Below are 26,856 nucleotides of genomic sequence, written 5' to 3'. Positions count from 1 at the left end.
GACCACTTTCTTACACCATACACAAAAATAAACTCAAAATGGATGAAAGACCTCAATGTAAGACAGGAAGCCCTCAAAATCCTCAAGGAGAAAGCAGGCAAAAACCTCTTTGATCTTGCCTGCAGCAACTTCTTGTTCTCAACACATCTCTGGAGGCAAGGGAAACAAAAGCAAAAATGAACTACTGGGACCTCATCAAAATAAAAAGCTTCTGCACAGCGAAGGAAACAACCAGCAAAACTAAAAGGCAACTGACAGAATGGGAGAAGATATTTGCAAATGACATATCAGATAAAGGGTTAGTATCTGAAATCTATAAAGAACTTATCAAACTCCACACCCAGAAAACAAATAATCCAGTGAAGAAATGAGCGAAAGACATGAATAGATAACTTCTCCAAGGAAGACATCCAGATGGCCAACCGACACATGATAAAATGCTCAACATCACTCATCATCAGAGAAACACAAATCAAAACCACAATGAGATACCACCTTACACCTGTCAGAATGGCTAACATTAACAACTCAGGCAACAACAAATGTTGGTGGGATGCGGAGAAAGAAGATCTCTTTTGCATTGTTGGTGGGAATGCAAGCTGGTGTAGCCACTCTGGAAAACAGTATGGAGGTTCCTCAAAAAACTAAAAATAGAATTACCCTACAACCCAGCAATTGCACTACTAGGCATTTATCTAAGGGATACAGGTGGTCTGTTTCAAAGGGACACATACACCCCCATGTTTATAGCAGCACCATCAGCAATAGCCAAACTATGGAAAGAGCCCAAATGTCCATCGATGGATGAATGGATAAAGAAGATGTGGTATATATATATACAATGGAGTATTACTCGGCAATCAAAAAGAATGAAATCTTGCCCTTTGCAACCACGTGGATGGAACTGCAGGGTATTATGCTAAGTGAAATTAGTCAGAGAAAGACAAAAATCATATGACTTCACTCATATGAGGACTTTAAGAGACAAAACAGATGAACTTAAGGGAAAGGAAACAAAAATAATATAAAAACAGGGAGGGGGGGGCGCCTGGGTGGCGCAGTTGGTTAAGCGTCCGACTTCAGCCAGGTCACGATCTCGCGGTCCGTGAGTTTGAGCCCCGCGTCAGGCTCTGGGCTGATGGCTCGGAGCCTGGAGCCTGTTTCCGATTCTGTGTCTTCCTCTCTCTCTGCCCCTCCCCCGTTCATGCTCTGTCTCTCTCTGTCCCAAAAATAAATAAAAAACGTTGAAAAAAAAAATTTAAAAAAACAGGGAGGGGGACAAAGCATAAGAGACTCATAAATATGGGGAACAAACAGAGGGTTACTGGAGGGGTTGTGGGAGGGGGGATGGCTAAATGGGTAAGGGGTATTAAGGAATCTACTCCTGAAATCATTGTTGCACTATACACTAATTTAGATGTAAATTTTAAAAATTAAACTAAAAAAAAAGAAAGAAAAGATATCCAGGTCTGGAAATAAGGCACAGCACCATAATGACAGTGATCAAGAGACAATGAGAAACCTGTTCTCACAGTTTAAACATCTGAATCACACCTTCAGAGATAACATGTATTGTCCAAGAATAGGAACATTCTGAGCATTATGGCATTGAGCAAACTTTCTTTTTTTTTTTTTTTTTGTTTTTGTTTTTGTTTTTGTTTTTGTTTTTTTTTTTATTTTTTTTATGAAATTTATTGACAAATTGGTTTCCATACAACACCCAGTGCTCATCCCAAAAGGTGCCCTCCTCAATTACCCATCACCCACCCTCCCCTCCCTCCCACCCCCCATCAACCCTCAGTTTGTTCTCAGTTTTTAACAGTCTCTTATGCTTTGGCTCTCTCCCACTCTAACCTCTTTTTTTTTTTTTTTCCTTCCCCTCCCCCATGGGTTCCTGTTAAGTTTCTCAGGATCCACATAAGAGTGAAACCATATGGTATCTGTCTTTCTCTGTATGGCTTATTTCACTTAGCATACACTCTCCAGTTCCATCCACGTTGCTACAAAGGGCCATATTTCATTTTTTCTCATTGCCACATAGTATTCCATTGTGTATATAAACCACAATTTCTTTATCCATTCATCAGTTGATGGACATTTAGGCTCTTTCCATAATTTGGCTATTGTTGAGAGTGCTGCTATGAACATTGGGGTACAAGTGCCCCTATGCATAAGTACTCCTGTATCCCTTGGGTAAATTCCTAGCAGTGCTATTGCTGGGTCATAGGGTAGGTCTATTTTTAATTTTCTGAGGAACCTCCACACTGCTTTCCAGAGCGGCTGCACCAATTTGCATTCCCACCAACAGTGCAAGAGGGTTCCCGTTTCTCCACATCCTCTCCAGCATCTATAGTCTCCTGATTTGTTCATTTTGGCCACTCTGACTGGCGTGAGGTGATACCTGAGTGTGGTTTTGATTTGTATTTCCCTGATAAGGAGCGACGCTGAACACCTTTTCATGTGCCTGTGGCCATCTGGATGTCTTCTTTAGAGAAGTGTCTATTCATGTTTTCTGCCCATTTCTTCACTGGGTTATTTGTTTTTCGGGGTGTGGAGTTTGGTGAGCTCTTTATAGATTTTAGATACTAGCCCTTTGTCCGATATGTCATTTGCAAATATCTTTTCCCATTCCGTTGGTTGCCTTTTAGTTTTGTTGGTTGTTTCCTTTGCTGTGCAGAAGCTTTTTATCTTCATAAGGTCCCAGTAATTCACTTTTGCTTTTAATTCCCTTGCCTTTGGGGATGTGTCGAGTAAGAGATTGCTACGGCTGAGGTCAGAGAGGTCTTTTCCTGCTTTCTCCTCTAAGGTTTTGATGGTTTCCTGTCTCACATTTAGGTCCTTTATCCATTTTGAGTTTATTTTTGTAAATGGTGTGAGAAAGTGGTCTAGTTTCAACCTTCTGCATGTTGCTGTCCAGTTCTCCCAGCACCATTTGTTAAAGAGGCTGTCTTTTTTCCATTGGATGTTCTTTCCTGCTTTGTCAAAGATGAGTTGGCCATACGTTTGTGGGTCTAGTTCTGGGGTTTCTATTCTATTCCATTGGTCTGTGTGTCTGTTTTTGTGCCAATACCATGCTGTCTTGATGATTACAGCTTTGTAGTAGAGGCTAAAGTCTGGGGTTGTGATGCCTCCTGCTTTGGTCTTCTTCTTCAAAATTCCTTTGGCTATTCGGGGCCTTTTGTGGTTCCATATGAATTTTAGGATTGCTTGTTCTAATTTCGAGAAGAATGCTGGTGCAATTTTGATTGGGATTGCATTGAATGTGTAGATAGCTTTGGGTAGTATTGACATTTTGACAATATTTATTTTTCCAATCCATGAGCAGGGAATGTCTTTCCATTTCTTTAAGTCTTCTTCGATTACCTTCATAAGCTTTCTATAGTTTTCAGCATACAGATCCTTTACATCTTTGGTTAGATTTATTCCTAGGTATTTTATGCTTCTTGGTGCAATTGTGAATGGGATCATTTTCTTTATTTGTCTTTCTGTTGCTTCATTGTTAGTGTATAAGAATGCAACTGATTTCTGGACATTGATTTTGTATCCTGCAACTTTGCTGAATTCATGTATCAGTTCTAGCAGACTTTTGGTAGAGTCTATCGGATTTTCCATGTATAATATCATGTCATCTGCAAAAAGCGAAAGCTTGACTTCATCTTTGCCAATTTTGATGCCTTTGATTTCCTTTTGTTGTCTGATTGCTGATGCTAGAACTTCCAGCACTATGTTAAACAACAGCGGTGAGAGTGGGCATCCCTGTCGTGTTCCTGATCTCAGGGAAAAAGCTCTCAGTTTTTCCCCGTTGAGGATGATGTTAGCTGTGGGCTTTTCATAAATGGCTTTTATGATCTTTAAGTATGTTCCTCCTATCCCGACTTTCTCAAGGGTTTTTATTAAGAAAGGGTGCTGGATTTTGTCAAAGGCCTTTTCTGCATCGATTGACAGGATCATATGGTTCTTCTCTTTTTTTTTTGTTAATGTGATGTATCACGTTGATTGATTTGCGAATGTTGAACCAGCCCTGCATCCCAGGAATGAATCCCACTTGATCATGGTGAATAATTCTTTTTATATGCTGTTGAATTCGATTTGCTAGTATCTTATTGAGAATTTTTGCATCCATATTCATCAGGGATATTGGCCTGTAGTTCTCTTTTTTTACTGGGTCTCTGTCTGGTTTAGGAATCAAAGTAATACTGGCTTCATAGAATGAGTCTGGAAGTTTTCCTTCCCTTTCTATTTCTTGGAATAGCTTGAGAAGGATAGGTATTATCTCTGCTTTAAATGTCTGGTAGAACTCCCCTGGGAAGCCATCTGGTCCTGGACTCTTATTTGTTGGGAGATTTTTGATAACCGATTCAATTTCTTCGCTGGTTATGGGTCTGTTCAAGCTTTCTATTTCCTCCTGATTGAGTTTTGGAAGAGTGTGGGTGTTCAGGAATGTGTCCATTTCTTCCAGGTTGTCCAATTTGTTGGCATATAATTTTTCATAGTATTCCCTGATAATTGTTTGTATCTCTGAAGGATTGGTTGTAATAATTCCATTTTCATTCATGATTTTATCTATTTGGGTCATCTCCCTTTTCTTTTTGAGAAGCCTGGCTAGAGGTTTGTCAATTTTGTTTATTTTTTCAAAAAACCAACTCTTGGTTTCGTTGATCTGCTCTACAGTTTTTTTAGATTCTATATTGTTTATTTCTGCTCTGATCTTATTATTTCTCTTCTTCTGCTGGGTTTAGGCTGCCTTTGCTGTTCTGCTTCTATTTCCTTTAGGTGTGCTGTTAGATTTTGTATTTGGGATTTTTCTTGTTTCTTGAGATAGGCCTGGATTGCAATGTATTTTCCTCTCAGGACTGCCTTCGCTGCGTCCCAAAGCGTTTGGATTGTTGTATTTTCATTTTCGTTTGTTTCCATATATTTTTTGATTTCTTCTCTAATTGCCTGGTTGACCCACTCATTCGTTAGTAGGGTGTTCTTTAACCTCCATGCTTTTGGAGGTTTTCCAGACTTTTTCCTGTGGTTGATTTCAAGCTTCATAGCATTGTGGTCTGAAAGTATGCATGGTATAATTTCAATTCTTGTAAACTTATGAAGGGCTGTTTTGTGACCCAGTATATGATCTATCTTGGAGAATGTTCCATGTGCACTCGAGAAGAAAGTATATTCTGTTGCTTTGGGATGCAGAGTTCTAAATAGATCTGTCAAGTCCATCTGATCCAATGTCTCATTCAGGGCCCTTGTTTCTTTATTGACCGTGTGTCTAGATGATCTATCCATTTCTGTAAGTGGGGTGTTAAAGTCCCCAGCAATTACCACATTCTTATCAATAAGGTTGCTTCTGTTTATGAGTAATTGTTTATATATTTGGGGGCTCCGGTATTCGGCGCATAGACATTTATAATTGTTAGCTCTTCCTGATGGATAGACCCTGTAACTATTATATAATGTCCTTCTTCATCTCTTGTTACAGCCTTTAATTTAAAGTCTAGTTTGTCTGATATAAGTATGGCTACTCCAGCTTTCTTTTGGCTTCCAGTAGCATGATAAATAGTTCTCCATCCCTTCACTCTGAATCTAAAGGTGTCCTCAGGTCTAAAATGAGTCTCTTGTAGACAGCAAATAGATGGGTCTTGTTTTTTTTATCCATTCTGATACCCTATGTCTTTTGGTTGGCGCATTTAATCCGTTTACATTCAGTGTTATTATAGAAAGATACGGGTTTAGAGTCATTGTGATGTCTGTATGTTTTATGCTTGTAGTGATGTCTCTGGTACTTTGTCTCACAGGGTCCCCCTTAGGATCTCTTGTAGGGCTGGTTTAGTGGTGACAAATTCCTTCAGTTTTTGTTTGTTTGGGAAGACCTTTATCTCTCCTTCTATTCTAAATGACAGACTTGCTGGATAAAGGATTCTCGGCTGCATATTTTTGCTGTCTAGCACCCTGAAAATCTCGTGCCAATTCTTTCTGGCCTGCCAAGTTTCAAAAGAGAGATCAGTCACGAGTCGTATAGGTCTCCCTTTATAAGTGAGGGCACGTTTACCCCTTGCTGCTTTCAGAATTTTCTCTTTATCCTTGTATTTTGCCAGTTTCACTATGATATGTCGTGCAGAAGATCGATTCAAGTTACGTCTGAAGGGAGTTCTCTGTGCCTCTTGGATTTCAATGCCTTTTTCCTTCCCCAGTTCAGGGAAGTTCTCAGCTATTATTTCTTCAAGTACCCCTTCAGCACCTTTCCCTCTCTCTTCCTCCTCTGGAATACCAATTATGCGTATATTATTTCTTTTTAGTGTATCACTTAGTTCTCTAATTTTCCCCTCATACTCCTGGATTTTTTTATCTCTCTTTTTCTCAGCTTCCTCTTTTTCCATAACTTTATCTTCTAGTTCACCTATTCTCTCCTCTGCCTCTTCCATCCGAGTTGTGGTGGTTTGCATTTTATTTTGCATTTCATTTAAAGCGTTTTTCAGCTCCTCGTGACTGTTCCTTAGTCCCTTGATCTCTGTAGCAAGAGATTCTCTGCTGTCCTGTATACTGTTTTCCAGCCCAGCGATTAATTTTATGACTATTATTCTAAATTCACTTTCTGTTATATTATTTAAATCCTTTTTGATCAGCTCATTAGCTGTTGTTATTTCCTGGAGATTCTTCTGAGGGGAATTCTTCCGCTTGGTCATTTTGGATAATCCCTGGTGTGGTGAGGACCTGCAGGGCACACCTGCAGTGCTGTGGTGTATAACTGGAGTTGGTGGGCGGGGCCGCAGTCAGTCCTGATGTCTGCCCCCAGCCCACCGCTGGGGCCACAGTCAGACTGGTGTGTGCCTTCTCTTCCCCTCTCCTAGGGGCGGGATTCACTGTGGGGTGGCGTGGCCCGTCTGGGCTACTTGCACACTGCCAGGCTTGTGATGCTGGGGATCTGGCGTATTAGCTGGGGTGGGGAGGCAAGGTGCACGGCGGGAGGGGGGCAGGCTTAGCTCGCTTCTCCTTAGGTGATCCACTTCAGGAGGGGCCCTGTGGCAGCCGGAGGGAGTCAGATCCGCTGCCGGAGGTTTGGCTCCGCAGAAGCACAGAGTTGGGTGTTTGCGCGGAGCGAGCAATTTCCCTGGCCGGAACCGGTTCCCTTTGGGATTTTGGCTGGGGGATGGGCGGGGGAGATGGCGCTGGCGAGCGCCTTTGTTCCCCGCCAAACTGAGCTCTGTCGTCGGGGGCTCCGCAGCTCACCCTCCCTTTGTCCTCCGGCCTTCCCGCTTTCCGAGCAGAGCTGTTAACTTATGACCTCCCAGAGGCTAAGTCGCGCTTGCTGTCGGAACACAGTCCGTCAGGCCCCTCCGCTATGAGCAAACTTTCTATACAAGTCCTCAAAACAGGCATTGTGTGACTGCATCATGTCAGTGGACCATACTTCATGTACTAGTCTATAACATTTCAGTAATGGTATAAAAAAGAAGAAATGTGACTAAACCTAAAAGGAAGATGGCAAGGATTATCTGAGAAGGATGGGAAGGGGAAGGGAAGGGGAAGGGAAGGGAGGAGAGGGGAAGGGAGGGGAGGGGAGGGGAGGGTGATGGAATGACCCTGAATTGAGCAGGTAAAACACTTTAACAAAAAAAGAAAGAAAGAAAGAAAGAAAGAAAGAAAGAAAGAAAGAAAGAAAGAGAAAGGATAATATTTGGTGATCAATCCATCTTGGCGTATTTAAAAGACACTATTTTATTAGGATATTTTACTATTTACAGACGTTCATTTAAGTGGAAATTGTGACCATATTAGTAGTAACCCTCCACATATAAATCAACCTGGTTCCAGCTACATGCAATTCTGCTCAGGCCAATAAAATGCTGGAATTTCAGCAAAAATTAAAAAATCAGTACAGCCTCATGAATAATGTCATTCATTTATTATCAATCCAACTATTTAGAACTTTTTCAATCTTTGGCTTAAAATCTTGTTCCTCATATATAGCATGCATCTAATCCGTTTATCATTATGACATTTTGCACAGTGCTTAACCCACAGTCTTTGTTCTCTTCTCCTGGTGCTCATATCTTTCTGTGGTATCTGCCTAAACTGGTACGTTTGTGGTGCCATAAAACAAAATAGCATAGATAAGAAGTGATTATGAAAAATAGGGGTGATTTTAAAAATATAAAAGTTCTTGTGTTGGTAGTTTTGAAATAGTAAACGGGGTTTCTGATGATATATAAGTTGTTTTTCTGAAAGTACTTTCCGTATTTCACCTATCACTTAGCTCGCATTTTTCTGCCTTCTTTCTGTCTCTAGTCTCCTCTACTTTCAGATGACCCTTTTTTCCTTTCTTTCTCTACTATTTTTTTTTCCTTTTTCCCTCAACATTGGAGACTACTACTTTCAGATTGTTTTCTCCCTTCTTTCTCATAGGATCTTTCATGGGAAGTCTATTTGTGGGTGAACCCCAGCTTGTTTAGATGTAAGCAGAGGAAGACAGTCCAGATTCTCACCACAAGCCACATCTAAAAGTGAATCACTCTCAAGCAGATGGAGTTTCCCATAGGAACAATGTACTGTTTAGGGTTGTCATTCCAAACCAGAGTCAGCCACAAAGGAATCATAAACATGACCAACAATATGTCTTTTAAGTAAACATACAATAATTATCAACTACTGGAAAAGATCATTAAGGTCCAAGTCCCAAGAAATAAATTTTAAATGCATAAATTATATTGGTAGTTATAATATGGATCCCTATTATAACGTGAGCATCCAGAAAAGACAAAGGGCTGTATTGAATGTAGTTTAAACCTAATGTGGGGCGCCTGGGTGGCGCAGTCGGTTAAGCGGCCGACTTCAGCCAGGTCATGATCTCGCGGTCCGTGAGTTCGAGCCCCGCGTCGGGCTCTGGGCTGATGGCTCAGAGCCTGGAGCCTGATTCCGATTCTGTGTCTCCCTCTCTCTCTGCCCCTCCCCCACTCATGCTCTGTCTCTCTCTGTCCCAAAAATAAATAAACGTTGAAAAAAAATAAAAAAAAAAAAAAACCTAATGTGCTAGGTATGAAAGAATTACTTTAAGTAAACAAGTGGCGAAAAATTAAGCAGTTACTCATCTGAGTAAAAGGCGTGTGTGTGTGTGCACACACACACGTATTCAGCTTCTCTAAAAGTTTGAAATTACATACAAATTTAAAAGTATATAAAAAAACACAGGTCACCATCAGCACTCCAAATTACCAACCATCCATTTTGCCCAGGAATAAGAGGTATCCTTGGGTGTAAACTTGAATCATTGTAACCAGGAAAGTTCCCGGCAAACCAGGGCAACTTGGTCACCTTACTCCCCAAATACAGGATGAGAATTTACATTGGACATGGAAGAGAGGAGTTTCCTTGCTGTTTGGTTTGAATGCTAAGAATTCTTTATGCATTTACAGAAGTATAAAAAGAAGACATGAATTGCACTGTTAAGAGTGTTTGGCACGCTGGAGTAGTAACTTGTTAGGGGAAATTATGGAAATTGATATTTACTGTGCACCCTCTTTTAAAAGAATGACATTTAGCTTATAAATGTGTAAGTTCAATCATCAGAAAATACAATCAATATGCAAAACGCTGTATTTGCATATAAAGAGATTGCCTCTTTATGTGAAAGATTAAAAGAAACCAATTTCCCTCATGCTGCTGTTTAGTATCTAATGAGGGATTTCAACCTATTTGAACTGAGATCACTCTTTAGCATCCCATCCAAAGCAAAGTATCATAGCTGGCATGCACGATACACTGATTCTAAAGGGAAAACAAATGAATAGCAAAACTGTATTTTCAAAACACTTTAAACAGCTTTGATGCTTAGAAAGTCAGTTCATTTTGGCCAAAAGTAATGCCCATTTTTCTTTGATCTTAAAAAATATTCATCTTTAGGGGCGCCTGGGTGGCTCAGTAGGTTAAGCATCCAACTTTGGCTCAGGGCATGATCTCATAGTTCATGGGTTCGGGCTCTGCATCAGGCTCTGTGCTGACAGCTCAGAGCCTGGAGCCTGTTTCAGATTCTGTTTCCCTCTCTCTCTGCCCCTCACCCGCTTGCACTCTGTCTCTCTCTCTCAAAAATAAATAAACATTAAAAAAAATTTAATGCATGTTTAGAGAAATGTTCTTAGATTAGTATATATTTCAGTTGAGAAAATTTTTGAAAAATAGAAGCCAAAATCTCATCATATTACTACCATAAGTTCAGCATAAACCCATCTATAAATACACGTGAAGCTAAACGTAAGAGAGAAATTCTGAAAGATTTTTCTGCAAGATGTCTCAAATACCTGCCTTAAAATTCTCCTGCAAAAGAAGCTAGTAAATAAGCTGTTGAATTTCACAAATATCTTCACACAGGTAGTTTCTCCCTGCCAGCCTACAAACTACACCTCTCAGACTTTGGGACAAAATGTAAGGAATAGCATCCTTTACTTCTCAAACTGTAGTTTTGCTTTTGGAGATGCAACATTGACTAGAGGAAAGTAATTCGGATCAGTGCTTTCAAGGAAATAGATGAAGATTTCTAAACCTGGGATCCACAGATACAGTCTCAAGTATCAGGAGAGTACTGAGAGAATTTTGTGCATACGCATTCTTTCATTTCAGAGATAATGTCAATTGTTTCAACGAAGAGTCAGCACACTCTTTCTCTAAAGGACTGGATGGTAAATGTTTCAGGCTTTATGGGCCATACAATCTCTATCACAGCTACTTGACTCTGCCATTATAGCAAGAAAGCAGCCACAGGCAATAACAAAAAAAAATTGACGCATGACTATGTTACAGTAAAACTTTAAAAATCGTGCGGGGAGGGGGATTCAGATTAGGCCAGTAGACCAAAGTGTGATGACCTCTTATCTAAGTGAACATTTTACAACAGAATACTGTTATGAAACTTCACTGGTGTTTAGATTGTGTTTCGGAGAAGAATAGAGCCAAATAACATCAAGGCACAGTGTGTGAGTATGCCTTTATAAGTGATTCAAAAAGAGTGAGGTAGTGGAATAGGGAGTTCATTACACAGAACATGGCCTTAGAGGCATGCCAAACTAGAAAGCTCCTGTGCTCCGAGAGAGCAGTTTCACGTTCATATTGCTTTGTGGAAATACTGTCACTATGCATGGCAACTTTCAATAATTTTCCGTCAGTAAATATATAAATGCAGTGTAAAGGACTTTTTTCTTTACCAGTATTTTTTTTTTTGGCATCATTTCGGGGAATATATGTTTATATTGATTTTCTCAACAAGACAGTCGAGCGGTAGTTAAAAGTAACTTTACTGTCACCATCATCACCGTCATCATCGTCATTATCATCAAAGTAATAAAAAAAAAAGAAAGTTTCATTACATAGGCATGATTGATTAATCATTGGCTAGGTGACTGAATTCATTTTCTAACCTCCCTTTCCTCCAACAGTATTGGGCTGAATCAAAGTTCCCACCTTCTAATCTGGCGCTTGTTCTTTTCAGTGAGCAGCTGCCTTCCTGAAGCTATCTAGTAGCGCACCTTGGCTCACCTCAGTAGCATAATGAAGACAGTCCTATCACTTAGGAAATGCCAAGGGTTTTCCTGTGCCAGGAAATGAGGACAAAGACCATATATATTGTTTATTATGCCAGAAAACCTTTAGGAAATGAAAAGAATGCCAATGAAAGTAGAGCTTAAGAAGCAAGGGAGAATGGTGTAAAACAGGAGTTGCCAAACTTTGCTGCACACTGGAATCATGTGGGTATCTTTAAAAAATAATGATGTCTGGGGGCGCCTGGGTGGCTCAGTTGGTTAAGCGTCTGACTTCGGCTCAGGTCATGATCTCACCATCAGTGAGTTCGGGCCGTGCATCGGGCTCTGGGCTGATGGCTCAGAGCCTGGAGCCTGCTTCCGATTCTGTGTCTTCCTCTCTCTCTGCCCCTCCCCTGCTCATGCTCTGTCTCTCTCTCTCTCAAAAATAATAAACCTTTTAAAAAATTAAAAAAAAAATAATAGCAATGATGTCTGACTGCTACCTTCAGATATTCTCATTTAAATAGCAAAGTGTAAAACCAAGGCATCAGGATTTCTTTTCTTTTTTTTTCCCTTAAAGCATACCATGTAAATCTAATATCGAAAATGTTTGGAAACCACTGATATAAAGTAAGGTTGAAAGATAGACAAGGACTAAATCAGACATAACCTTAGAGGGCAGGGTATAAATTTCTTCTAAGTGCAATGGGAAACCACTGTAAGTCTTAAGTAGGGAGTGATAGAACTCAATTTATTTTTATAATAGCTATATGATATACTGTGAAACACAGTGAAATACAAGAATAAGAATGGGACAATGAAGACTAGTTAAAAGGGATGCTAATGTTAGAGTAGACATTGAGGCTCTAACAGGCTACCTGGAGGGCAGCAAGGAGGAAGTCATGGCCAGCTAGGCAAGGTCAGAGGCCTGTCCTGGTAGCACTCCACAAGAAGCTCAATCAAACCAGACAGGCCCAAGATGATGGATACTGTGACCAAATTAGGAAGAAAAAGCTTGAAACCCTGCTTATCACTCCAAATAATGAGTATTCTACCCCCTAGTTAACAATTGCAGATAAAAAGACAGAAACTCACGTCCCAGGGACGCAGCTGTCTCCCTCTCTTGAATTAGCCCACTCTCTTAGCTTGAAAGTGTACTTTTTGCTTTAATAAATTTTCCTGCTTATGTTACTCATCTGTGCTGTGTGTCTGTCCTTGAATTCCTTCTCTTCTTGAGACAAAACCAAGAATCTTCAGTGACTCTTCCGAGTCTGGCTGGGTTGAGGCCCCGGGGCCCAGGTCTCCCCAGTTCACCTGATGACACTAAGAGGATGAATCAGAAGACTTGATTTATATTTTTAATGTTTATTTATTTATTTTTAGAGATAGAGAGCACGAGTGGGGGAGGGAGGGGGAGAGAGAGAGAGAGAGAGAGAGAGAGAGAGAGAATCCCAAGCAGGCTCCATGCTGCCAGCACAGAGCCCAAGGTGGAGCTGGAACTCACAAACTGTGAAATCATGACCTGAGCCAAAATCAAGAGTCAGATGCTTAACCAACTATGCCACCCAGGCGTCCGACTTGATTTATATTTCTTGAAGCATGGGTGATACAGAAGACTGGTGTCTGTCCCAGAGCTGAAGAATTTAAAAGCCTGGAAGTGGGTAAAGTGGATGATGGTAGCCAAGAAGATGGCTTCAATGTGGGATATAATCTTTTCTATCAACAAGTCGATGTGCGTGATTTTCCTCTGAACTAGGGAAAAGTGACCTTGTGTCAGACCTCAGTCAGACAAAGGGACTTTGTCCAGGAAGTGTGGTAGAGACCCAGGTATAGACGGACCAACAAGAGTTGAAAATTGTCAGTGGGAAAATGTCAGAGAACTACCAGTGAGCAGTCTTCAGTAATGGGAGAACCTCCAAAGAACCTATGCAGCCCACGACAGAAGAAAGAATCCATTGTAAAACACTGGCCAAGCCAGACAGTGTTTCACCAGCTCACAACAGTCCCAGGAAAGTAAGGCCATTACTGCCACTTACTTTCCCTTCTCTTCTTCGTTCCATCTTGGAGGAGTAATGGCATCTATACCTTGATTTTATGAACTGTGGGGGTAGAGGATCAGGGGCAGAAACACGAGGCAATAAAACAGAAACGAAGTCTCCCATATCTCCTATTCCTAGCAGGCGCAAGCAGGGAGAGTGGTAGGGCCCCCAGAAGTAGAACTCATCAATATCATTCTAGTTTCTTTTTCTAATTATGAAAGGCACAACTTCCAGACCCTTTCATTTACATGGGGCATGTGACCATGTGCAACTGAAGAAATGGGACTGGAAATGCCATGTGTCGCTTTCAAACGGTAGCAGCGAGAAGACTCTGTGTGACCCTTGCACAGCAGCAGTAAGGAGGTGCCATATCAAAATGGCAGCATCCCAAGATAGATGGGTTTTGTTGCTGAGTTACTGCAAAGAGGAGTTACTACTTTGGTCTGGAGAGGACTTAGGGTAAGTAAACAAACAAAAACAACCAAACAAACAAAAACCCAAAACTACTGGGGGTTTGTCTGTTACCACAGTATAACCTGATCCATCCTAATTAATACAAGGATGGAAGAGTTAACCTAGAATAAAATTTGGAGTTTCTATTACTACTTGGGACTGAACATACTAATTATTGGTCTAAAACTGTTCTAGGGGTCAAAGAGCCTAGAGGGCTTTATTATCTCGGAGCTTCTTTGAGATTTCATCCAAGGGCAGGGAAAAACTAGCACACAGAGATTTGCAGAGCAGTTGGGAGACAAAAAAGCATATTGCTTTATTATTTCAGCCTCAAAATGCATGCTTCTATTAGGCTGATTATGGAAGGTTTCTGGAAATTCTCACTAGCCTAGATCAACCTATTTAAGAGATCACTCCATGTAACAAGGAAAATATTAGTGCATAGATTTTTAAAAACAGGTTTACTTCCTTTGAGCTTCAGATATGGATAAGGTTAATTCACAAAGGAATGGAAAGGACTACCACCCTCCAGGAGTTAAGATTTTACGACTCTGGAAGATTTTTTGTAACTTGAATAGGCTGTCATGCCATCAACTAATTAAAAAGACAATTTTCATTGCCTTAGATTACTGTTGGCCATCTCTGCCATGGCAGTTGGGATGGAACACCATCACTGCCTCAGCTATGCTATTTGAATATCCATATGCATTGTTTAATTGTGGTAGATGGCAAAAATGGCCACAATGCTCGGCTTTTGGTCTTCTCTGTCCCTTCAATCTGGCCTAGTCTTTTGAGTTGATTTGGACAACAGTCTGAGGTGGAAGGAACAGAGTTCAAGTCCTAAGCCTAGGCTTGGCCTGGCTTCTTGGAATGCTGGAATTGCCATGTAAATAGGTCTAGGCTAGCCTGCCGTTGGGTGAGATGCGTGCAGCCCAATCACTTTTGTTGTCCCAGCTGGTGACCAGCCACCCTCCAGAGAGACCTCTGCCAGGCAGACCTTTAGGTGGCTGCCAACACATGTGGAATCCCAGCTACGACCAGACGAACTAGAAGAATAGAACTCCCCAGCTGAGACCTGTATGCAAGACCCACAAGATTATGAGCAGAGTAAATGGATGTTTTGATTCATTAACTTTTGGATGATCAGTGAAATGATAAAAGTGGTTGAAAAAATAGGGATGGAATACATATTGTTTGTAAGGAACTCTGCTAATTAATTACAAATGGTGACAGAAAGGAAAGGCTTATTATTATGGAACAAATGCCAGGTGTCATAAATGCTACATTTAAGCAGAGAGGGTTAGGTTTTATGGCTGTGCATGTTTAGGTCTTGTATTAGTCAGCTTGGGCTGTCATAACAAAATACTATAGACTGAGTGGCTTCAACAACAGAAATTTATTTTCTCACAGCTCTGGAGGCTGGGAAACCTAGAGTCAAGGTGCCAGCTCAGTGGTTCCTGGTGAGAATGTTTCCTGGCTTGCAAAGGATCCTCTTTTCATTGTGCCCTCACATGACAGTGTCTCCTCATCTTATAAGGGCACGAGCCCCATAGAATGAAGGCCCCACCCTTATGATCTCACATAAATACGGTCATCTCTGTCACATATATGTCTGTATACCCATGCATCTGCTTCTGGGCTCTCCATTTTATTTCATTAGTCTATCTCTGTACTCACACCACATTATCTTAATTATCATAGCTCTGTAATTAGTCTTTTGCAAGTAAAAGTAGTCTTTAAATCAAATCATATTTGATAAAGCAAAATAGAAAATTAATTTTCAAAGTGCACATACACATCTTACTTGGCATTTTTATTATTTCCCTTCTCACATATTTTTATTTTTATATTTTAGAAATAAATCGTCAACTTGTAATATTATTTGAATAACAAAATAGAAACAGTTAGATAAAGTAAATGGCAAAGAATGTTTCAAGTCTATTAGATATTCCTACACTAAAGTTTTACTACAATGCATATACAAAGGCCTTTATACAAATTTTGTATTTTTCACTGTGCAATGCTGAGGAAATATTGCTGTTATACTGTTTTACATTTGAAGTGCTTTATATTTTCTTCATGAAACAATGCTTTAAAGTACACATATTAAAACATAAAAGTTACATGTTAAAACATAAAAGAATGAAAAACTCAATTCTAAGAATATTACTGGTGGACTACTAGTATATTTTTTCATAATTTATACTCCAGCCAAAGCCAACAGATATAGATCATTTGCTCCCCCTGACATCATGAAGATATTTTCCTGTGTTGATAATTTTGTCTTTTCCACTCAGATCTTTAATCAGCCCAGACTTGATTTTATGTGTGTTGTAAAATAGTATTTTGATTTGTTGTTCAGATGGATACATTTGGTCTGAACAGTATTTTTGGAAGAGATTGTTCATCGTCCACCAATCTTTCAGGCCATCTCTGTCACATGTATGTCTGTATAACTATGCGTCTTCTTCTGGGCCCTCCATTTTATTTCATTAGTCTCTCTCTGTACCCACACAACATTACCTTAATTATCATAGCTGTGTAATGAGTTTTAATATCCAATAAAGCAAGTCTTTGCACTAATTCCTCTATTTCAACACTGTCTAGTTATATGCACCCTCTGACTTTACATATAAATTTTAGAATCAGCTTGTCAATTTCCATGGCAAGAACATGCTATGATTCTGAACTGGAATCATTTGGGGGAATAAATTAATATAATTTATCTTTTCACTTACATGTTGGTTAAAGTCTTTTAATAAATCTTAAAATTTTTCTCACAGAATTCTTGAACACATTCCGCCAGGAATGTACGTAGTTTGTATGCTTGGTGTTATTATAAATGTTACCTTTAAACTTTCTGTTTGTATTCTTACATTTATTACTGTAACTTAGGAACATAATTTATTTGACTATGCAGATTTTTATTTAGCAACTTCTCCTTACTCTTGTATTGATTGCAATAATTTATTTGTAAGTATTTTTGGTTATTCCTTTGCAAATGATTTGCAAATGAGTTTTTATTTCCTTATTCCTTCCAATCCTTACACACTTATTTCTTTTTCTTGTCATTCTGCACTAGTTAGAAACACTGGTAAAATATCAAATAAAAGAGGTATTGCTTGGAATCTCAGTCTTCTTTCTGAACTCAGAGGTAGAGCCTTCAGTGGGTTCTCACTGTGTATAAAGTTTACCACTGATTTAGAGTCATATTAAGGAAGTTCCCCTCTGTGTCTAATTTTTCAATAACATCAACATCAACGAATTAAGTGCTCTTTTTGTAATTGTTGAGGTATCTTATGATCTTTAATTTCATAATATGGCAAATTATATTAATTAACTTTTTCATATTGATACAACTTTATCTTCCTGAAGTAAAATCAACTTTGTCATCATGGATTATGCCACTTACACTTTATACATATGTTCTAAATGCTTTTTGCTAATCATATTACTTATGATTTTTGCATCTATGTTTCATAAATAAATTTTGCTCATGATTTTCTTTCTTTACCATCTTTGTTGCATTATGGTATTAAAATCACACTAGCCTCATAAGTAAGTTTTCAGTGCCCTGAAAAAGTTTGATTAAGATTGAAATAATTTGTTACTTGAACACTGGTTTGACTTGATAGAGACTCTGTGCTTGGGATTTTCTTAGTGGAAATATTTTTGACTACTGATTCAATTTTCTAGTAATTACAGGACAATTCAGCCCTTCTAATTCTTCTTTAGGGACATTTGCTTATATATATTTTTTTCTGAAAATTGGTCAACCTAGTTGAATTTTTTAATTTATAGCATAAAATTTTTATAAAACTGTTACAAATATTAAAAATCTCAGAAATGCCCAAATGAGTTATAACTTAGGTCCACACAAAAACTGCACATGGATATTTATAACAGCTTTACTTATGATTGCAAAAACTTGGAAGCATAACATGTCCTTCATTAGGTGAATGGATAACAAACTGTGGTGTATCCATGCAATGAGATATTTTTCAGCAATAAAAATAAATGAGCTATCAAGCCATGAGAAGACATGGAGAAAGCTTACATGCATGTTGGCAAGTGAAAGAATTCAATCTGAAAAGGCTGCATACTGTATAATTTCTATTATAGAACATTCTGGAAAAGGTGAAACTATGAAGACAGTAAAATATCAGTGGTTGCCAGAGGTTGGGAGAGGCAGAGGTAAGGGTGTATAGAGAGCACAGGGGATTTTTAGGGCAGTGAAACTATCCTTCATGGTACTGTAATGTAGAGATATATATTACACATTTGTCAAAACTCATAGAATACACAGAACAAAGAGTGAACTCTAAACAGTTAACTTCAGATAATGATGTATCGACATAGGCTCATCAATTGTAACAAATATTCACATTAATGCAAGGTTTAATAATAAGGAAAACTATGCTCAGGGGAGAGAATGGGTGTGTGGGAATTCTCCATATTTTCTGCTCAGTTTTCTGTAAACTAAAACTAATAGAAAATAGTCTATCAACTTAAAAAAAAATAAATAAGTATTGTATTAATTTACCTCTTCTCATGTTTCCTAGTTCCTTTTACAATTGCATCAACCTTTAAACATATTTTTCCATTAGTATATTACATTTTTATAATGATGGAATCCACAGCTGTCTATGTCTTGGACCTAGTTTCTTCTTTTACAAACTCTTTATGTACCATTGAAACACTACATTTTTTCCTAATTGACTTATTTTTATGGGTATATTACTTTGAGAGACAGTTTTAAGAAATGTTCTCATTAATGTTGATTTCCTTCCTGAATAACCATTTTTTAATTAGAGCTTTATTATTGTTGGCAAATTGCAATATTTTTCAAGGTCAATAACATTTGCTAAGCACCAGCTGCACCAACTCAGATAATTCTTAGCTTACCTCAGTGTATTTTTGCTTAAAATGGTCAATTTAATAAATTTATTTATTTACAGTAACACCGCTGGTCACATAAATCCATCAGAGCAGATATTCTGCAACTTTAGACAAGTTCCATAACCCTGATATATTAATATTTTCCCAATGACCATGGGCAACAGAAAATAACCAATTTAGGCAATTAAACAAAAGTATATGTCTCAGGACACCCTATTTCATGTTCTCTTTCCTTTTGAATGCAACCCATCTGCACAAAAATGAACACTTATGTATATAGCCCGCTGGTTGCCTAAGAGAATCTGGTTTTGTTTTACTTGAGATGTTAGGTTAATATGATTTTCTTGAACTTCAGAATTCAATCCACCCTTTTAATTTTGGACAGAAATTTTCCCCTTAAATTATAAATGATCTATAAAGTTAAAGGAAGCCATAAGTTTGATTCTTTTGCATTGAGTTAAACAGCAAGTTGAAAATATCAGGCTTATTTTATGATATTCTCTGTAATTTAGCAGAAAATTCATATTCTGAGATTAGTTATAATTTTTTCTAGTATTTGATTCATATTTTTTCTTTTGTTTATTAAATTTGTGGGAACTACATGCATGAAAGTCACAGGAAAAAAAATCTATCTTAATACACACATTTTGAGGTTTAGTTTAGAATTCAAGTTCTTTTATTTAGGATACACTCAAAACGAATTAAATTATTCCTGCTTAAAATTCCAAAATATTATGAACTATAATACTAACAGGAAGAAATTATGAAAATAATCTTTTCTTCTTTGATAACGTACTCATGTCTTGGACTTCATTGTACATTTTCACCGATAGATCTTGGGCACAGAATTTCTATTTAGTTAGTCTGGAGCAGGCATTTTTTTAACTTTCTTGAATAAAAAAAGAAACGACTCATAGTTCGATACTTACCTTTTAAAAATGACCTCTGAGGTGCCTGAGTGGCTCAGTCAGCTAAGTGTCAGACTCTTGATTTCAGCTCAGGTCATGATCTCACAGTCCTGAGATTGAGCCCCCTGGTGGGGCTTCGGTGAGAGTGTAGCCTGCTTCAGATTCTCTCCCTCCCTTCCACTCTGCCCCTCCCCCCTTTGTGAGGGCACTTGCACACATGCATGAGTGCACAGGCACATGCTCTCTCCCTCTCTCTCTCTCTCTTTCAAAAAAATTAATAAATAAAATAAATAAAAATGACCTCTGAAATTCAAATTCTATAAAAAATTCTAAAAATCAAATGTCTACATGGGGCGCCTGGGTGGCGCAGTCGGTTAAGCGTCCGACTTCAGCCAGGTCACGATCTCGCGGTCCGTGAGTTCGAGCCCCGCGTCGGGCTCTGGGCTGATGGCTCAGAGCCCGGAGCCTGTTTCCGATTCTGTGTCTCCCTCTCTCTCTGCCCCTCCCCCGTTCATGCTCTGTCTCTCTCTGTCCCAAAAATAAATAAAAACGTTGAAAAAAAAAATTAAAAAAAAAAATCAAATGTCTACACTAGGTCAGTTGATGAGAAAACAATTGTGGAATTACCATCATTGAATCTGTCAGGGTTAATCAAGGGGAGAATCCAAACCAAGTAGTTTAATTGAGGACATTAATACAGACTACTAGCTACAAAGGAGGAGGAAGGTCTACAGGACAATCAGGGAATGGTGAAGACACCCAGAATTTCACATCAGCAGCCAAAGATTAGTGTCAGACAAAAGTCATTCTACCTATCTATCTCTATTTCTATATATCTATATCTATATCTAATATATATACATATATACATATACATATATAAATATATATGTGCGTATATATATATATATATACACATATACACACACACATACACACACACACATATATATATATATATATTGAGATAGGGAGGAGAAGAGAGAGAGGGAGAGAAGCCCAAGCAGGTCCTGCACTGTCAGCACAGAGCCAGACACAGGGCTCGAACTCACTAACTGTGAGATCATGACCTGAGCCGAAATCAAGAGCCCGACACTTAACAGACTGAGCCACCCAGGTGCCCCAAAAGTTATTATAGAGTTGGAGAGACATCTAGAGTTGATGCTTCAAAGGCCCAAGAATACAGAGCATCTAGACAGAAGCTGGAACCACAGAGAAACAGCCACTCATGAAAGTAAGGCCCAGGTGGGGACTGGGATCATGGCAAGGATTGGCTCAACAGAAATTGTGGCCACAGAGAGAAGGTCTGCTAGAAAGGGATGGAACTATGGAGACTCAGTCTATGCTAGATATATAGCCAAAAGCCAAGAAAAAAGGCAGTGAAGTAACCTGGCTTCTCTCCCTTAGTCCTCCACTTTTTCTATTTGGTCTCCCATTAGCCATATCTATCCAGAAAACAAATGGCAAAGGGGGTATGGAAAATCAAGTTTATGGAAATCAGGACCCTGAGACACTGAACAGAAGAGTAAACAAATTAATCTTTTCTCAGAGTGAAATAGTCATGATCTGGGGGAATTTGACAGAATATCTAGACGTAAGGACTAGGAAAAGATTAAGAAATGTAGGGTTAGGATATATATATATGTATATGTACATGTATATGTATGCATATGTATAATGACTATCAGTAATGTAACAGGCAAATATTTACAGTATTAGCACTTATATTAAGTTTTATGTCAAAGAACAAAAGTCTCAGGGATGTTTTAAAAACATATACAAGTTCTTGCATCAGTAGGAAATCTTGTTTTATGAAGTTCTTGCCAAATTTCTTACAAGGGAAACCTCTTATTGACTGCATATGATGTGCCATCATGCACAGGGCTATACAAGCACTTTCTTATTTCATCTTCACAAGAACTCTATGAAGTAGACACTATTGTTGTCATTTTGTAGATGAAGGGAGAAAGACTAATTGTCTGAGGTCACAGTGGTGGTACGTGGGAGAATTCCTATTCAAAGCTCTGTTTCCTGATCTCCAAGCTCTGTCTTGGTCACCATGTAATTCTGCCCCAGTCAGTGCTGCTTGAATGAAGCTTCATTATGTGTTATTCATAATCACCTTTCTGAGCAGATGGCTCTCTCCCACTTCCACAAAGCTGGATCACAATAATGATGGTTAAAATTAAATAGGTGTTTTATATTCAACCCACACACAGAAGATGAAACCATTCCTGCTTACATGAGATTTTAAAGACTATCTATGTACATTTTTATCTCTTTAATCATCTGTAACTACTCTGTTATTCTCGAAGATGGCTAAGGGGATAGATAGACTGAAGCAGAGAAGGAAAGCATTCATCTACAGGCAGGGACTAACCTTCACCCAAAGCAGCCTCCAAAGTTGCTTAGCTTCCAGGACCTTGCTGGTTTTGCCTTGCCAGTCCTAAAGTGGAAAAGCATTTGGTGGTCAACACTGACCCACATTGCTACCTTTCCCTGGTCAAAGGAGGCTTAGCTGATGACCATGTCCTCATCCTGCCCATCGGACACTATCAGTCAGTGATGGACCTTTCATTCAGCAAGATGGCAGAAGAGGTGGAGGAGTATAAGACTACACTGAGGACTTTCTTTAAGAGTTGAAGGAAATAGTGTGTTTTATTTTAGAGAAATTATAAGAGCTATCACCTCCAGCTACAGGTCATTTTCGTGCCACTCAGCCACTGCTTCGAGAATGGCATTAAAGATGCCTTCGTTACCCAGGCAAAGGAACAACAAATAGAACCAGCTGTTGGAAATCCAGAGCACTCTGACATCAAGCCCATTGCACAACCGAGAGCAACATATATTTATGTTGAACTTGACAGAGGAGAGAAACTTCTCCACAGAATTAAAACAAAAAATTTTCCCTTGCAGTTGAGAAGGAAGGTGCTGGCCAGTGAAGCCATTCTTAATATCCCTGACTGGTCTGACTGGAGGCAGTGTCAGACAAGCAAGGTAAGAGGTGACCCTGGCTTATAGCTTCTGGAGAGACTTTGAGCCTTTTGACTTCATTCTGGATGACTGAGCAAAAGGAAAGCCACTTTATGAATTTCACAGGAAGTAGTAGCAACCTGTTTTTAAAGAAACTAGTTTCTCAGGAGACTCTCATGGAAACTGTCTGCAGCAAAAAGGCCTAATATTGAAATTTTTTTGGAAAAAGTCACATTCTAGGTTGAAAACCTTATGTTAAAAGCCTGTCTGTTATCCAGCTCCAAGTACAGATTGTATTTATCAACATTAAAAATAAAATCAAGAAAAAAAACCATTTAAATTATCAAATAAAATCCAAATGCTTTACCATGAAAAAAAAATGCATCTGGAGTAGGGTTAACACAAATTCTGATATTTTTGCTTTATACTAAATTAGCAGGTATCTGGTTGACTATTTATTTATTATTAATTGCTGATACAGTGATACTGACAGGGTGTGTGTGTGTGCATGTGTGCGTGTGTGTGTGTGTGTGTGTGTGTGTGCTGTAGGGAAGGGTGTAGCATGCTATTCCAGATCTCTTTCTCAAAATTGAATAAGACAAAGGCATTCTAGAACCTGATTTTTAATGGGTATCAGTACTCAGAAAAATAAAAGATACGCTATTTACTAACCAGATTTCATCCTTATATATTCCTTTACAATGCTACCCAGATGACAAACTGAACATGTTTCTTGAAAAAAATGTCCCTGGGGGGAAAAAAAAAAAGAAGTAAAGAGAAGAACCTCACTCTTCAGTTGCACCCATTCGGCATCATGAAAAGCTATGGGGCCAGCATGGCATTGGGTAAAGGGCACTTATCAAGGACTCAGGGGTCCCACCTGTGCTCCTCCTTAACTCTATGACCTTGGACATGTTACTTGGCTTCCTCTGATCACAGTCATTTCTCCACAGGGGGAAGCGACTACTTCCTGCTTTTCTACCTCAAACACAGGTGAGGTAGGGAAATGTAAGATGAGATGATTGATGTTAATATACTTTGCAAACTAAAATGATATAGAAGTTTAAGTTATCATAAAAATTCTCCTGAGTTTTTCTATATTTGTCTAGATATATATACACACACTATAAATGTTTTTATATACAGACACACACACACACACACACACACACACACAGGCCTGAGAACCAAGTGCCATGCCATGTATACGATGCACATGTCCATGTTAAAATGCATGAATCATGAGGGGTATTGGTGGGGTGTGGAAAAAAGACCCATAAGTTTGACGGACTGTAGCAATTGCCTTGACCTCTATCTTACTGGTAATCTCTCTTAGCATGTCAAACAAATAGCAGAGGGAGGAGAATGGTGTGCCTTTCATTCAATGCTACAAAAGGCACATATGGCAGAAAATCAAGCTAAATTATCAAATTATATTGTAGCCCCCAAAAGATTTTCCTTAGTGAGATAGAGAGGGAAAAATTCATCATTTCATCTCGATTCTCGATTTAGAAGAATATGGGATGGTACCATCTCGTAGAAATCACAAAATGAACTTTATCATGATTGACTTCTAGAAAAATAACAAGAAATGTGAAAATTATCACAAAGAACAGAATTGAATTCACTATTATTTTATAATAATATAATAATACACGATAATTTTACTACCGGGGGCATCTGGGTGGCTCAGTCGGTTAAGTATCTGACTCTATTTCAGCTCAGGACATGATCTCTCCGTTTGTGGGTTTGAGCCCTGAGTGGGGCTCTGTGCTCACAGAGCAGAGCCTGCTTGGGATTCTTTGTTTCCCTCTCTATCTCTGCCCTTCCTCCACTCAGGTTCTCTCTCTCTCTGTCTCAAAAATATATGAATAAATATTAAAAATAGATATAATTTTACTACTGAAAATTAGAGAAATAGGAATTTTATGACTTGGAGGATTTAATTCCAGCTAATTTACTTTCCTTTTTATCCAACAACAAAAGCTTAAAATGCCATACCCTGTGGTTGAATTATTGGATCATCTTTTTTGTAGTTATTGACAGCTTTATCATTACTAACTTTGCTAGTTTTTTCATGGCAATTAAACTTATTCTTAAACTTTAATTCCAGTATAGTTAACACACAGTGTTCTATTCATTTCAGGGGTACAATATAGTGATTCGACAATTCTATACATTACTCAGTGCTCATCAAGATAAATGTACTCTTCATCCCCATCACCTTTCCACCAAGTCCCTAACCCAGCTCCCCTCTGATAACCATCAGTTGGATCTCTATAGGTAAGAGTTTGTTTTTTCTCCCTTTTTCTTTGTTCATTTGTTTTGTTTCTTAAATTCCACATATGATTGAAATCATATGGTATTTCTCTTTCTCTGACTGACTTATTTCACTTGGCATAATACTCTCTAGCTCCATCCATGTTGTTGTAAATAGCAGGATTTCATTCTTTTAGGATTAATATTCCATTGTACATATACACACCACCTCTTCTTTACCCACTTATCTACTGAATGGACATGGGTTTCTAGCACAATTTGGCTATTATAAATAATGCTACAATAAACATAGGGCTGCATATATCTTTTTTTTTAAGTTTATTTTGAAAGAGAGAGACAGTGCATGAGCAAGGGAGGGGCAGAGAGAGAGAGAGAGAGAGAGAGAGAGAGAGAATTCCACGCAGGCTCCACAGTGTCAGCACAGAGCCCAAAGCGGGGCTCGAACTCAGAAACCATGAGGTCATGACCTGAGCCAAAATCAAGAGTCAGACGCTTAACCAACTGAGCCACCTAGGCACCCTTCATACACCTTTTTAAATTAATGCTTCATATTCTTTGGGTTAATACCCAGTGGAATTACTGGATCCTATGGCAATTCTATTTTTTAACTTTTTGAGGAACGTGCATACTGTCTTGAATATTGACTGCACTAGTTTGCATTCCCACCTACAGTGCACAAGGGTTTATTTTTCTCCACATCCTCACCAACGCTTGTTATTTCCAGTGTATTTGATTTTAGCCATTCTGACAGGTTTGAAGTGATATCTCATTGTGGTTTTGATTTGCATTTCCCTGATGATTAGTGATGTTGAGCATCTTTATGTGTGTCTGTTGGCCATCCACATGTCTTCTTCGGAGAATATTGCTTGTTTTCTAGTTGTCTCTTTAGACATACCAGAGATCAGTCTTTCTGACTGTCTTTATTTTAGGAACTACTTTACGGAAAAGTAGTTTTTTATGCCAATCTGCTCATTTTTATGCTGGTCTTAATTTTCTTCTTGATTTCCTAAACAGTGTTAGTTATTCTTTTTCCTAAATTCTGAAATAAAATATGTCACACACTAAGTAAGGGGCATAGTATCAGAAAACAACTGTTATGTGAATAGACTTAAAATCTTGGACTTCAGAATATCTCTCATGCATAATAAAGAAGCAGAGTTAAATAGATTTGACTACATGAAAATAATAGCTACTGATTTGGAAGAGTTCATTATCATATTTTGTTCTGGTTTATGTCCTAAAGCGGCAGTGGTTTGCATTTGTCTTTTGTAATCAACTGAAATTTATATTACGAATAAAAACTGACAAACTTCTGTGCAGAATAACATGATTTACTTGCTACTGATACTAGATTTCTAGATGGTACAGCCGAGTGTGGACAAAGGCTGGCAGTAGGGCTTGGAGTGGGATGACCAGAATGTCTGGGATGAAGCACAGGTGAGCCAGTATTTGTTCTAAATACAGTGCTGTCCCCTATTTAATTAGTATGATAAAAAATGCTCACAGGTAATCTAATCCTTTTGTGATTTTCATTTTAGGTTTTATTGTGGGTTTTCTTTTTCTATATCTTCATAGATAGTTGCATTGCCAGAATGATGGTTTAAGTAGAAATTCAAACCCAAATTACAGAACAGAGAGTAAAATATTCTTAGAGAATGCAAAATGTTAGTTATTGAGATGTTGAAGTAATAATTTAACTTTAGGCTCCAGTGTTTCTGTCTGGTGGCAGCATGGCCACGGGTGTGACTGAGGTGGCCGCAGCCATGATGGAGGTCAGCTCGGCTAGGCAATTGGAGGAGCTGCCTC

General features: G+C 38.7%; 1 pseudogene; it reads left to right on the top strand.

Annotated features, from left to right (window-relative positions):
* The window catches only part of LOC116738099, a 105,290-nt pseudogene extending 82,426 nt beyond the window's left edge, over nucleotides 1-22,864 (top strand).
* Nucleotides 22,865-26,856: the final 3,992 nt, after the last annotated feature.

The sequence above is a fragment of the Lynx canadensis genome, chromosome B2, assembly GCF_007474595.2.
Source record: "Lynx canadensis isolate LIC74 chromosome B2, mLynCan4.pri.v2, whole genome shotgun sequence".
Lineage (NCBI taxonomy): Eukaryota > Metazoa > Chordata > Mammalia > Carnivora > Felidae > Lynx > Lynx canadensis.
This window is presented reverse-complemented; position numbering and strand designations above follow the sequence as displayed.